This window comes from Nyctibius grandis, chromosome 1 (assembly GCF_013368605.1).
Source record: "Nyctibius grandis isolate bNycGra1 chromosome 1, bNycGra1.pri, whole genome shotgun sequence".
Taxonomy (NCBI): Eukaryota; Metazoa; Chordata; class Aves; order Nyctibiiformes; family Nyctibiidae; genus Nyctibius; species Nyctibius grandis.
Window position 1 is genome coordinate 8691265 of NC_090658.1, and position 13882 is coordinate 8705146.

Consider the following 13882-nt stretch of genomic DNA (forward strand, 5'->3'; position numbering starts at 1 on the left):
GTCAGTTGAAGCTTTCTGTCATCTATCATTTCTTATTCAAACATGAACATCAGGTGGTCTTACCTGTCTTCTCTTTGCACTTTGGCAGTATCTCCAAAGATAGCAGTCTCTCTGTCTCACAACTTTTGGTAACTTGTCACCAGCTAATATGATAACAGCTCCTCCCACCTTGCTGGGAGGCAAACAGAAGCATATTTTTGGAATAATTATCTTATCACATAAGCAGTGAAGCAGGGAAATGTTCTACTTCTGTTATGAGCTGTAATTTCCATTGTTTGCTAGAGGAACAAAAACATCATTGAATAATCTTTACAGCCACAAAAGAAATAAGAAATAGTACAGGCAATAAATTACACATTGCAATATATACAGCAAAGCTCAGCAACAGCATAAAGGATCTTCTTTCTTTTAGAAAAATCTGTGTTTCCTTCATTAGCATGAATTTCTGAGTGTGCCTTGGCCTCCCTGCATGCTACCGAAGGGACCAGCAAGTTGTTCTGGAGGCTGAGCGCCTGATCCCAGTGATCTACCAGTATAAATCATCAGCATCTCCACTAAAATCACTGGGGCCTAATTGTGGGGGTTTGTAAGTTGACAAAGCTCCACTAGAATCTGTTGAACCATGCTGCTTTGACCCTGATGATCCGCCCCACAGAAATCCCAGCTGATATAGTTGCCTGAGTCAAATAGAGTTCACCTATCACTGGTGGTGAGAAAAATGTTTCCCTTCCAAGACAGAAATTTGTTGGAAACTCTTTGAAGACCTTGAAAAGCTCCCAGTGTCTCTGCACTGTCATCAATATCAGCCCAGGGGATCCACAGGGAACATAAAGCCAAACTATAGCAGTGAGGTTCATCCTTGCCTGGTGTCAGCGAATGATTTCAGTTAGCTTTATGACGTCTGATTCCTACGGCATGACTTTCAAGAGCCTGAGACAGTTACGCTGTCATTTCCTACTGCATTTCAAAGGGTTATTGGGCACATGCGCTAGACACTTAACGTCAATAAAGCTTTACTGCTAATACATCAAAGATATTTTATGGGCAAACTCTGCATGCTGGTTATTGATGCTAGTACCTATTTTTAATGGCAATGTTGAAATAATACTTATATAATCCCAAAATAAGGGACAGAATAAACGATTTCAGATGTTTCAACACTAACTGGATTTTAAATTGTTTGGTTTCATTTGGGTTTTCGGTGTTGCTTTGGGGCTGGGTTTTTTGCTAATAGGTTTTCTAAAATAAACACTAGCATAACAATTACAAATTATCAACCCAAAACTGGGATAAATTCACAAACATCCTTCTACTAACACTGAAAATCTAGTAAACACACTATTTGATGGATGCTGTTAAAGTAGGTTGAAGTAGAAATTTCATAGAGAAATTGTTGAGACAAAATGAAACCTTTTTTTTTTTTTGCCAGGATAGAAGGATGGATCAAGTGTTTAAATGCCAGGCTGACTGATGCCTTAGCAACCGAAACTGGTGGCCTTCTGTTGGGCTGTTTATGCTGCTCAGGTGGCTTCTGGCAGCCAGGAGGCTGGTCTTAGCATTTAGAAGGTGATCATTCAAGACATGCAAGACAATGAAGTTTCACCAACATAAATTAGAAGTTACTGGGAAGAGAATGAAGTTCTCTGTTTCAGATTTGGCTATTTTTTTTGTTATTCTGTGCAGGATCAGCTTCTGGCCTCATCTCTCTGTTCTGTGCAATCTGTTTTTCTCTCTAAACATAGGAAAGGCTGAAAAAGAGATGATGCCTCCTCTGATAAGATCAGCCAGGCAAACAAGGTTCTTTGTGTGCTTGGAAGGCTGTGCTGGGTTTACCACGTACAGAAAATGCTACACATCTTGGAAAATATAATGGAGTCCCACAAACAGTCCTCTCCTCTTCCCGTGCTCCTGATAGTAACTGTTTTTGCAGGTGCTTGTTACAGTGGAGCTCATGTGCTGCAGTATAATTAAGATGACTGTATAGTTCCTCTTCTCTGCCTTAAAGCTACTTAATATGAGCACTGCTAACAGGAAAGAGAAGCCATGGTGCTGTGTAAAGGAGATGTCAGTGTCTTCTTCATGAAAGATAAAAATGTTTTGTAATCATAGATGTTACCAAAGCTTTCTAGCTTTCAGCTCAATTAAAAGGATGGAACAGCAAAAAGAATTTGAAGACTGTTTCTCCTCTGGATCATTTCATATGGCCAGAGGGCACAGACAGAGGCCTTTTCTGCAAAGGAGCCTGCAGCTTGTGAAGGAGATGTGATTGCCTTAAGGAGAGATGATTTGTGTTGCATTTAGAGCTGTGCTTGCAGCTGAAAACTGGATCTCTCACACTGAAAGATGTTATGCTAACTGTTCTGCTAAAGCCCGTTATGAGCGATCGGGACCCTGAATGCTTGGCAAGTTCTGGGGCTTGGTGCTTATCACCATCTATACAGCTGGAGTTGGCATTGCTCCACTGATGTTGGCCTCTTTGGGGGGATGTGCTGATTTATTCTGGCTATAAAATATCCTCAAAGTACAATTCCTTTGGAATCAGAAAGATACTAACATATTGTAGTTGCATTTGCCCGAGATTACTTTCGGAGCAATGAATGCTGCAAAAAGTTTCCAGCTTTATTCTATATTAGAACCACCTGAAAGGGATAATCTTCAAGTTAAATGCATGCCTGGCGTGCAAGCAATGTGAGATGGTGCCAAAGGCACTTCTTTGCAAGCTAAAGACCACACATTGTCTGCAGCATTTATTTTTCCTCTGTAATCAATGTACTTAATTAATCAGCTGCACACTGAGAAAGTGCAAGGTGGCTAATCGCTTTAATCATTAAGCAGTGGTATTAATTTTCACTTAAGGCATCATCCATGGAAAATAAATTAAGATTGTTGAAATGAGAAATGCACAGGGGTGGAAGAGAGCAGTTAAGGATGTTTCTGCATCAGTTCTGACTGGCACTTTTGAAATTGGTTTGTGCCTCTTGCCAGCGTTTCTCCAAGTAAATTTTTTGGAAACATTTTCTTCTTTTATTTGGGCAAGAAAAGTAGATGTTAGCCCTCACTGTTTGCCATGGAGGGACCTGGCATTGCTTTGTTTTGTTTTTTTATTTGCCTCCCTTTCTGGCAGACTAATTAGCTTCTGGAACCAGCCAGAAATCTTCCATTAGAACCATATTTTTGCTAGTAAGGATGAGTGTTTTATAAAATCAAATCGTCCATGGGAAAATAAAAGTGAAATATTATTATTTTGGTTCAACCTCATTTTAAATATTTGACTTATAGAACATGCTGAATTAAAACAGCAGCAACAAAATCCCACTCTAGCGCATGGTCCACTTGGGAGAACAGGGCCAGATGCGTGGTCCCCTGGAGGCAATGCACACCATGTAATTTTAAAACCAAGTTCAACAAAATGAAATAAAAAGCTTCTGTTTCCCCAAAGTGAAAATACATTTTTGAGTTGAAAAAGGCAAAAACATTTTTCTGTTTGGAAGCTTTTTTTTATTTTCTTTTTTGCAAAGAGTAGTTATTTTAACTGCTCATACTGTCTGAGATATTAACCAGTGTTGAAATCCCTGAATATCCATCAGCATTGAAATGGAATTTAATTAAAATTCATGCTGTAGTTACATTTTGGCTACCAAGGTATCACCAGGGAAGTCTGAATTAGATGGTGCATGTGGGGATCACTAGTCCCTCACAAAGCTTCATCAAAATTTAACAGGTGTTAGGGAGAGGCTTTCAGGCCCAGTGATGATTTTGGCAAGGAGAGTCTCAAACCCACTATTAACTAGTGGGCATGCAACTGGTTTTAAAAGGAGAGTTTTGGCCAAGCCCTTTGGATAAGCCAAACTTGCAGGGAGGCACGAGGAGTACGCTTTCCTCTGCAAAACCGTACTAGCCTAAATACAGTAGATGAAGATGCGGATGATCTCCAGTACTTTAAACACATCTCCTTCACTGTGCCTGTAAATTAATTTGGTTCATTTGAAATTAGTTCCTTTTTTTCTGTCCTGGCACTTTATCTTGACATGGTGGTTTGCTTTGCATTGTTTGATTTTAGTTGTATGCATTTATGTTCTCCATATTAATATTTTACTTCTCAGTAGCTGTGTAGGTAGTTAAGATATTTTTAAGTGCCTGCCCTATTTCAGATTGCTTTGATTTAAATATAATGTTCTTAATTTCTGTTGCATTCCCAACAGAAGCAATAAGCATAATGAACATCTCTTACAGGGGAACAGAATAGCAGTGCACAACGTCTAATAAAATGTTGGCCTCGTTGAAGTCACTGGCAGTTTTTCCATTAAGTTCAGAGCAATCAGAAATTTGGCATATCGTATAAATAACGTTTGTAATGTTTGTTCTACTGTGTATTCCTTTTTTTAAATTATCACAGTAAGAGGCATAGGGTTTCTAACTTCAACTGAGCAAACAATAATACCAAGAGCTATGGGATAACATGTTTTGCTGTAGAACAGGGGCTTATATTTGATGAAACTTTGGCCACTTTCAGTGCTGTGTAGCTGTTGCATGGTGGAAGTTAAATGGATGTGGTAGTGCACACGTTCCCTGTGCTCTCCTTACTCATAAGCTTTGATGTAGATTGGGGATCATTGGAAACATTCTGCAGACAGTTTGTGGTCTGGATTTTATTAAAGGAGGTGAATCTCTTTGAATACGTGCAAAGGAGAGCACAAAGGCCGTGCTATCTTCAAGGACTTCATAATTTCAATTCTAGCACATTTTTTTTAGAATTACTTCTTGTGAGAAACTAAGTCACTTTAATTCAGTGGCACTTAACTCAGTTGCAGAATTAGTCAACAGTGATACCATGTCTGAATGATGTAACTATGAGTCTTTCTTTCAGTCAGCTAATGATGTCTAGGACATTTCTTAAATTTACGCATCCAGTAAATTACTGCGAAAACACTAGCTATGATCAAATATACTAATCCTTAAGAGAAGAACCTGGAATGATCATGTACTACTTAAAAGCATAAAGGCTTGTAAAATGCAGTGTGTGTATTACATGAAAATGTTCTGAAGATCCCACCTTCTCTAAATTTTGGCTTTGCCTCTCCATTGGTTTTGCTGATTCCACGTGGAATAAACAATGCAAACTTTTTATTAATACCAAAGCATATAAATGGGTCCATTAAAATCCCTGAGAACCTGGCATGTCTTGGCAGATATTAATCACATTATTAATACTCCCCGGGATGCTCTCAAACTATGCTCATTAGGTCAGCATGCAACTGGAATGAAACAGTAGATCTTCAAGACCTTCTAACTCTAAGGCATGTAAGTCAACCTGTGTTTGCTTTTTGTGACAAAAGAAATGTAGATGATAGTTTGCAGTCTCTTCTCTGAAGTGTTCACCGGCTTTGATTCACCTACAATGTCACTTTTATGTGTCTGTTCATCATCTTCCATATTCATGCAATTTGGGTGAAACACCAGCTGCGCAGTTGCTAACGGTTTCTTCTCTTATCAACTGAGAAACCTTTCAGAAGAAGGAAAATACCCAAGCACTTCTCTGCCTCATCTATTCTGACTTTCAGTTCCTCTGTGTCACCAGAATAGCTCTCCCTGTCCTCCCCTCTCCATAACCACCATGGACCAGGTCTGTCTGTTGTAGCTAACTCCCCAAACCATCTAAGCCACTTCGATTTCCTTCTTCTGCAAAGCTGCAGTTGGCCTGTTTTGTAACAACATGATTGGTGTAACCCGTTAAAGTGGTCACCCCTAATATCCTGCCAAGTCTGTTTTATGAGTGCCATCATAACCGCACGTCCACTATTCCTGCATTTTGCTGTCAGCATTGCTGATAATTGATCAGTTTTTAACGACTCTGACTGCGATGCCTTTGCAGTCACAGAGAGTGATGTTGGTGCCAACTCCTGCTAGCCGCACACAGCAGCAGGGAAGTGTTCACTCTCCCAGTGCAAGTGGCCGCTCTTCACCCAGACCATGTCATGCTAAACAACTGGATTTGAATGACTGGATGAGGGGGAATGGTTTTAAACTGAAAGAGGGTAGATTTAGGTTAGATATTAGGAAGAAATTCTTTACTGTGAGGGTGGTGAGACAGTGGAACAGGTTGCCCAGAGAAGTTGTGGCTGCCCCCTCCCTGGCAGTGTTCAAGACCAGGTTGGATGGGGCTCTGAGCAACCTGGTCTAGAGGAAAGGTGTCCCTGCCTGTGACAGGGGGGTTGGAACTAGATGATCTTTAAGGTCCTTTCCAACCCAAACCATTCTATGATTCTATGACTGCTGAATTTGTACTGCAAACTCTGAGCTGTGGATTTTCTTCCACTGATGGAAAAAATTGTCCCTTATCCACCACGTGCCACTTAAGAGACCTTTGTGCTGAGTGTGATCTGAATTCTGCCTGCTGTGTTTGGTGGGAGAGCCCATGGCAGATTTTGTTAGACTTTGGATCAGGCTCACTGAAAGGAGGAAGAGGGCTTAACTCCCCTTCTCTTATAGCTCATCCCTCAAAGAGGTTTTAAGTGCTGGCTGCCATCAAAACACTGCAAACACAACCTTTACTGCAGCTCAGCACCCAACACATATTTGATGTACTGACAAACTTGTCAGTTATTTCTTACAGGAATATAACTAAGAATAATAGACCTGAACCTCACTTTTCTGCTGCCAGCTTTATACCTGTATTACGCTCTCAACTTCAGTAGGTCACACTAATACATAACCGAAGTATCTGAAGGGAGAAAAAAATCCATGTATTGGAAAGGGAATTTGGGCCAGGTTTTTAATAAAATGGAACACTAAAGCTAGATGAAGTCTATGTTCACAGTATTTTTCAGTAAAAGTCATTGCACTCTTTGTATTTGCTATTATGATAAAATAATTCAATGGCTCATATATCTCTAGCCACTCAGATGACAGTGTTTTCTCTTTTTTCCTCCCTGAATTAAAGAAATCAAGGAGTTCATTCCATAGTCTGAAGATTTAAAGCTTTAAATTTGCTACTTGCCCTGCAAATATTTAACAGTAACTAGTTGCTTAATTTATTTTTACTTTATTGGTTTAACTATCTTAGCAATGTGCCTCCCTATGAACATTCAGTACCCCTTCAGTATGCTGCAGGTATAGCTTAAAGATTCTTGTGCCCTCCCTCTGAAAATTAAGGAATGTTTGGCTGAGCAGAAAGATTTCATTTTTTTTGCAGGTTAACTTGCTTTTGCCTTCAGAGCTCTGGCTCTAAGTAATTAACAACTGGTGATGTGCTTCAGGTTTCCTCCACATCAACCTGAAAATTGTGGAGCAGGCTAAGAATGCCAAGAGGCAAATTGTGAAGCAGCCTCTTATTATAAGCACAAGTTCATTTGGCTGCTTGCTTTTTAATAAAGCCTCATGCCTGCCTCAATTTCTTATGTTTTTTTCCTATGTCAGGTGAAGATGCAGGGGGGAGAAAATGGAGGGTATTTCAATAAGCTAGTTTTATTTATAAAACTTTGTTAGGGAAAAAAAAAATAATTCTCCACTTCTTAAAAAATCTGCCCAATCTAAATCTTCTCTGAGTCTCTGTGATTCTTTTTTTTTGGTCCTGTTTGTCTGTATATATCTGAGCCAAGCATTAGCAAACAGCTGCAGAGAGTTAGAGGGCATTTAGCTGGATGCATTTGGACTTCCATTTGGTTTACTATACTGGGAAAACATTCAACAGTCTTGGTACCTAATAATGGAACTGATAGTTTTGTCTCTTCTTTGAAGCTTGAAAAAGTTTGTTCTTAGCTCTACCTGTGTTGTATTCCACACTGCTGTACTGCCCAGGTGCCTTATCCCATGTGAAACAGCTTGTTCAGCCTGCAGACGTCTTTTTGAAGATGCTCACGTGCTGAAGATCACTAGCTGGCAGTGTAACTCGTGTTGGTTTTCAGATGTTGTCTGCAGGGGAGGTGGGAAAAAAATCAGTGCAGGAAAAAGTAAAGTAAGAGGTGTGACATTGTAGTGCCAAGTGATATGTGGAGAAGATCATCAGTTACTTGGCAAAGGAAATCTGTCTAATCTAGAAAAAGAACACAATGTCAGATGATCTCAGTGAAGCAATTTTTTTTCATAACTGTTACTTTAAAAATAATGCTACCTTAATGGAGATAAATATAAATCTTAACGGGAGACCCCATGTCTCTTTCAGCTTCATTTTTTTGTTTGTTTTTAAACCTAACTAGTGAAACAGATTTAGCTTTGCAAAAGAAGAAGCTGCATCAGAGGTGAGACAGCGAACGTGTCTTCCTATAAATTCTAATAACTGGATTATTAGAATTGTTACCACTTGCTACCTCAAATATTTCCACTGTTAGAAATTAAGCAGTAGTCACCTGTTGTTTGTAGCCAGTTTATCCTCTTTCGGCTATAATTCCACTAGTTTTTGTTTTGACCTAATCCCAGGTGCTTGATGAGTGTTAAGGAAATTGGAATAAGAGCTTTTTCAGTGATAACTAAAAAATGAAATCACCACTGCAGCGTGCTCTGTACTTGCTCATTCTGTGGCCAGGCAGGGCCTTTAATGAATACCTGAAAGTGGATTGGTGGGCTTATGGGCACCTCAAGTATTGTTCAGGACCCAGCACACTTCTCTGGTTCATCCATTTCAAATGATGCTCTGATGTATTATTCTGTGACTGTTTTGAAAAGGAGGATGGCAGAAAAGTGTGCTGCTGTCTTATTCATTATTCAAGAACTGGCTGGTGTTGTCTGGCTGAGTATTTTTACTTTTATGATGTACCTGTAAGAACTGGGTAAAAGGCTTATGTTTCTGGAGGGAGATGATATTCACCAGCAGGGACTTTGATCTTTAAGGTTAATATTTTTGAACACAGCCCATTACTTTGTGGATATGTTCTCGGTGTTGACAAGGTCTTGAATGCAGCTCTGAATTTGCTGGATAGTAATATAGGCATGTAAATTAGTTCATGTAGAGGCAGAGCTATTTAAGAAGTTGCAGGTATTGTTGCATTTCCATTTTAAAAAACCCACAAACCAAAAAAAATAGAACAGTGTCCTTCCCATGGCAGAGAGGAGAGGGCTTACTGTATGACTACTGACTTAGCAACAGTGCCTCTGTTTTTCATTCATGACCTTTAAGCCTTATAGCACCCCTCCTAAGCAAACTACGTTGCCTCCTTTTTTTACCTCCTGGTGAGCATATTCCATTTTCTTAAGCTTGTGTGTACAAAACCAAATTTCATTTTTCCACCACGTAATGTTCGGTGTTACTTCAGTACAGTTTCTTCGAGATGTTATATGTTGTAATGTGAGCCCAGGGGTTTGCTTGCTCTTTGGATCGGTAAAGAAATCAAACAAGCATAAGGTATCTTTCTGCCTCAGATCTCCAAGGATTTGCAGTTGCCTGAAGAGGATAAGACCAGATGCCACCTGTGTTAAAAATGTTTGTCTTCTTTTAAAAGATACAAATCTCTGGGCTAAATTCACCAGTGCTCTAACATCATGAAAAGAATCAGACTGTGACCAACGGGACATGTGTCTTTAATTGTTTGTCTCCTGGACTAGCATGTGAGCATAGACACATTTCTTGAGTTACAGAGGAAAAGAGAAGTATATGTGAATTATTCTTTAGAGGCTTGTAAAACCATATAAAAATTTATGGGCTTGCAGCATTATTCAAGGTACATAATTTTATTACAGATCTGAGCAACAACATGGGACAACTGATTTATTGTTATTTTCGTGTTTTACAGAATGTATGTTTTACAAAGAAGATTTTACTGCATGTATTTTAAAAAGTACAGGGCAATTTTTTGGAAAATGCCAGTCTAAGCTTGTTTTCAAGGAAAGCAGAATTTTATACACAGGCAAAAGTAATTTATTCATGTCATGGTATGCAAGCTATTGCTTAATAAATGATTCAAAGGATTTCATCATCTGATCCACTACTTCTCTGTTAGCATCTTATTTGAGGTAGAGGGGCAGGATGCTAGAAAGCAAAAACAGAGATATGCCTTAAAATACAAGACAGTTCATCTCTGTGTTAGCAAAACAACCATTTTTATTATATAATAGACATTATTTATAAGTAATTATGTATAGATGGTGACTGCTGATAAACATCAGGTTCAGATTGCTTTTCAATAAGGATCTGGTTCTCATTGAACACGAGGGATAGGGTTAATCTCATTCTAACACTGTTTGCTTAATGACTAGTCGAAGTCTAGATATGAAGCTATGATCAGTGCCCAAGACTGGTGGCTTGAGTTGCTCTGTGGCGATTATACATCTATACAGTAATTGTCCCCACTGATAGCAGGAAAAGACTAGGCAACTACCTTAGTTATTGAAAACCAAATATTAAATACTTCAAGTTCAAGAGAAATGACTGCTAGTAGACTAGTTTGGCGATAAAACTGGAAACTGAATTACCTGAATTGAAAAGCAAAATGTTTTCATTTCATTGTGCTGCTGCAGATCCTAATTGCACTGGTTTTGTTTGCCACCTCCCGGGTTCCTACCCTGGTTACATCTCCGCGTTGGGGATAAATCCCCTCTTGCTGCCTGCTGGGGAGTCCAGCTGGGGGAAGGAGACTGACAGACCACAGATTTTAATATTCACTTTCCAAAACACAAGATGAAACATTTTGGCTATCCACCGAAGCAGTTCCATTTCTGGTCCAGTGTTGAAACTGATTTAATTTGTCACTGGTTTATGCTTTAAAAAAAAGAAATTTAAAAAGGTTGAGGCTTAGATATTTGGGGATTTGATCTTTAAATTAGGAACTTAAAGGAGTCCATTTGTACTTGTCGCTGCTGTTTCATTATCTGTTCTACTGCTTCCATAGTGTGGGCGGAATATTCCTTCATGAAGCTGAAACTCACTGTCTTTTCTCAAAGACCCTAATGAAGATAAATTGTGCAGTCAGCAGTTGTTTTCTTTCCAAGAATTCTTCTTAATTTTGCACTCTGTGGATGGTTCCTGCTACATTAGATATCTTTTTCCTTTGAGTGCAGTGATCCAAAATCAAGTGAATAAGAGCTACAGGATGTGGAAGAGTGCTGCACAACTTTGTTTGTAGCTTGCCTAAAGCACCTTTCCATAAGCTGACATTTGGTTACATGGGAGATACAGCAGAGCTGCAGTCTGGTGTAGGGTGGCTGAATCATTCATGGTGGAATCCCTTTGCCTATCAGTACTCTGGACACAAGTGGTACATCTGCACAGCTAGAAGGGCTTTTCCACCATAATTCCTCATACAAGGGAATTCTAGAGTAAAGAGCAGTTGATAGCTACCACGAGGTGCTTGCATGTGTGGTGATGTCCTGAAAAATCAGCCTCTCCAGACCCCCTTTGAGCTTAGGGTCTATGTAAGTAAGACTGCATTTCTTCCAGATGGGGGAGAAAAACACAGCTGACCCACAACTGAGTTTAAATTCTCATCTGTACAATATTTTTAGAGTGAAAACAGAAGTTCTGACTGAATAACAAGCTGGCAATATATTGACATTTAGTACTGAGTTAGACCATACCTACCTGAAAGAAACGATCTGAAATCACTGGAACTAAGGCTGGTTATTTGCATTCTGTGTAGTTTCCAGGCCATGTCTAGTCTAAGGTGGTAGTGTAAGAAAGCTTCTTTAATTTGTGATTGAAATGCATTTCTCTCCAAAGGTTGCCAAGCTAGATTCTGTGACAGAGCAGGTTTTATCTGCTAATTAAATTACTCAGATTCATTATTTCTTTTTTGACTTTACCATAGGATGTGGTTTTCCAGCTTGTCCTGCTAGGAGTAGATGCTGTGCTCGTTAATAAAGAATAGGACTGGCTCTTCTGTTGACAAGCTCATTTCTTTTTACTGCCATGTATTGGATGAAACCTGGCCCCTTGCACAAATCCTTGTCACAGCTCCCCTGGACACTGCAGAATACGAACTTCCTCTGTTGCATTAAGATGAGATGTCTGTGCCACATGGCTTTTGCCAGGCACCCTGGGTGAAGCCCAGAGTCATCTAGCTCAAGATCCTGCCTCCAACAGCAGCCAGCAGCAGATGCTTCAGGAGCAGTGTGGTCACCAAGTCAGAGGCTATGTGGTATCTACCTGATTATGGCCTCCCAGCTTCTAGCATTCACTGTTTTATAGACTGTTGGAGAAGGAGAAAGCACAGCATCTAATACCCCTTCCAGATTTATCTTCCGTTAATTTGTGTAACCACTTTTTGATTTCATTCAGGCTTTTAACCTCTGAATTGCTGGGGGCAGTGAATTTTGTAACTCATTATATGTTCTGTAGGAAAGTACTACTTCTTGTTTGCTGCTGCTTCTAAATCTCTGCTCTGGTAATTTCTATGGATTCCCACTAGTTCTTGTATTATGAGAAGTAGTAAATAATAACTCCCTGTCCACCATCTCTGTGCTATTAATGATTTATAGATCACTGTCAAATTCCGCTTCTTTCCCTGGCTGAAAAGTGATGTTCTGTTTACTCTTAGCTCATACAAATCTATGCCATTCAAAGTCCTGTATAAGCAGTTGTGGTAATTAAAAGAGGTAAATTAACCATACACCTGGGCACAGAGACTTAGAAGCACTGAGAATTTGTGGCTGTAGCTGAGATTATTGGAAGGCATCTTCAGGCTGAAAATCAGGGCCTTAGTTTAGAGATATGGAGAGATCGATAAGGATACTCTCAAAGGGATTCAGCTATGTCTGAGCTGGAGAACACCATCAAGCCACGTGATAGTCATTCTGCAAATCTCTGCTCCGTTCAAATGCTGAAAAATATTTATTGTCTGTGCTGAACATGAGCAATCAGGCTTTCTGAAATGATCACCCAAAATAATTACGGTACAGTAAATTGGAAGATACTTAGTTTTGCCCTCCAACAATGAAGGACAATGTTGTCCCCGTTTTGTTCTGGCACAAGAGTTTTTGAGAGTTAGGAGTTTTGAGTCCAAAACCCAAAGACTTTAGTGCTACCAATGGACTGTCTATTCCTGTACCCCAGGAACTGAGAATCTGCTGAAGGGGAATGTTTTTAGGAGCAAAGCTATTCATACACGAGTCTCAAATTATCTCAATAGCATGCTCAGCCAAATCTGAAAAAAGAATACAAGTACACATTAATTAAGAATTAACATAATTCTGTTCCTTGAGTATGGTGTTTATTAAAATATAAACTCTGTGAACATACACTTGAGAGGAAGCTTCTAAATATTTTTTAAAGCTTAATTTTCAGTCACCCTTTATTTTTTTCATTTAGAGAGAAGAAAGAAGATGGCACTTGACTTTCCGAAACTTTCCTTTTGCTTCTTGGATATAGCATCAAAAAGTTGCTGAGTGTCCTTAACTCTGCTGATGGGGCAAAACCAGGAATGATTTAGATTTATATGAAGAGCAGAGACATGGGATGACATTTTTCAAAAGCACCTGAAAGCTGTGTTTGTTCAGACAACTAAAGGACCAAGAAAATATGCAAAGGGATTTTCAGGCATATGTGCTGACCACTAATGCAGTTTTCACATTTGAATTTTGAGAAACTTACATTCTTAGGCATTGAAACGCTTTTAGAAATTTGACTGTTTGTTGTAGTACCACAAATGAGTTTTTAAAAAATAATTCTATGACGGAAGACCCAAGTGTCTGGTCACTTCCACCACTGCTCGGAAAATAGGGGTTAACCTAGGTAGCAGAACACCTAAATACTCCTGTGTTAATGAATGATCCCTTAGTAGTAGCCTGAGCTCTCACACCACCTCACAATTAGCCATGCTATTTGGAAATACTAATGGTCCACAGAAAGCTTTACACCCCAGAAAGCATCTTTCCCCATGCTTGCTGGTGTGGGAAATGCACGGCACAACAGGGACCAGTTTGTGTCCAGATGCGTCTCACAGAACAACGAAGGCAA

The 13882-nt window shown here is 39.5% G+C and overlaps 1 protein-coding gene across 1 annotated transcript in view; it reads left to right on the forward strand.

The window, feature by feature from the left end:
* Positions 1–13882, forward strand: part of PCSK2 (proprotein convertase subtilisin/kexin type 2) — a 105967-nt gene that overhangs the window by 58961 nt on the left and 33124 nt on the right. The window lies entirely within an intron of this gene.